Below are 1,359 nucleotides of genomic sequence, written 5' to 3'. Positions count from 1 at the left end.
GTAACTAGTTAGCAAGCCAGAGTCTCGTTCGTTATCGGAATTAACCAGACAAATCGCTCCACCAACTAAGAACGGCCATGCACCACCACCCACAGAATCAAGAAAGAGCTCTCAATCTGTCAATCCTCACTGTGTCCGGGCCGGGTGAGATTCCCCGTGTTGAGTCAAATTAAGCCGCAGGCTCCACGCCTGGTGGTGCCCTTCCGTCAATTCCTTTAAGTTTCAGCTTTGCAACCATACTTCCCCCGGAACCCAAAGACTTTGGTTTCCCGCAAGCTGCCGGGGAGGTCGTCAAACTAACGCCCCCCGATCGCTGGTTGGCATCGTTTATAGTCAGAACTAGGACGGTATCTGATCGTCTTCGAACCTCTGACTTTCGCTCTTGATTAAAGAAAACATTCTTGGCAAATGCTTTCGCAGTCGCTCGTCTTGCGCCGATCCAAGAATTTCACCTCTAGCGGCACAGTACGAATGCCCCCGTCCGTCCCTCTTAATCATTACCTCGCGCTCCGAAAACCAACAAAATAGAACCGAGGTCCTATTCCATTATTCCATGCACCATTATTCAGGCGAGCCGCCTGCTTTGAACACTCTAATTTTTTCAAAGTAAACGTCCCGGCCGCCGCCGACACTCAGTCAAGGGCACCGGCGGAGCGCCGGGGGTGAGGGCCAGGTGCGGCCAGTGCACGCCTTGCGACGGACCGGCCGCCTGCGCCCAAGATCCAACTACGAGCTTTTTAACCGCAACAACTTAAATATACACTTTTGGAGCTGGAATTACCGCGGCTGCTGGCACCAGACTTGCCCTCCAATGGATACTCGTTAAAGGTTTTAAAGTGTGCTCATTCCAATTACAGGGCCTCGTTTAGAGTCCTGTATTGTTATTTTTCGTCACTACCTCCCCGCGTCGGGAATGGGTAATTTGCGCGCCTGCTGCCTTCCTTGGATGTGGTAGCCGTTTCTCAGGCTCCCTCTCCGGAATCGAACCCTGATTCCCCGTCACCCGTAAGAACCTCGGTAGGCCGATACCCTACCGACGAAAGTTGATAGGGCAGACACTTGAATGATCCGTCGCCGGTGCGAGACCGTGCGATCCGCTGAGTTACCCAGAGTCGCCAAGACGTGTCGGGCGCGACGAAACGCCGGCCCGGTCGGTTTTTGGACTGATAAATGCACGCCCGCCGTGAGGCAGGCGCCTGCCGCATGTATTAGCTCTAGATTTTGTACAGGTATCCACGTACGATGTACGATCAAATGAACCATAACTGATTTAATGAGCCATTCGCAGTTTCACTGTACGAGAGCGCGTACTTAGACTTGCATGGCTTAATCTTTGAGACAAGCATATGACTACTGGCA

The 1,359-nt window shown here is 52.7% G+C and overlaps 1 pseudogene; it reads right to left on the bottom strand.

Annotated features, from left to right (window-relative positions):
• Positions 1-1,359, bottom strand: part of LOC145207650 (small subunit ribosomal RNA) — a pseudogene marked incomplete at its 3' end in the record, with an annotated part of 1,373 nt that continues 14 nt past the window's right edge.

The sequence above is a fragment of the Phallusia mammillata genome, unplaced genomic scaffold, assembly GCF_965637545.1.
Source record: "Phallusia mammillata unplaced genomic scaffold, kaPhaMamm4.hap1.1 HAP1_SCAFFOLD_131, whole genome shotgun sequence".
NCBI lineage: Eukaryota > Metazoa > Chordata > Ascidiacea > Phlebobranchia > Ascidiidae > Phallusia > Phallusia mammillata.
Note: the sequence above shows the minus strand (reverse complement) of the source record. Positions and strands in the feature narration are given on the sequence as shown.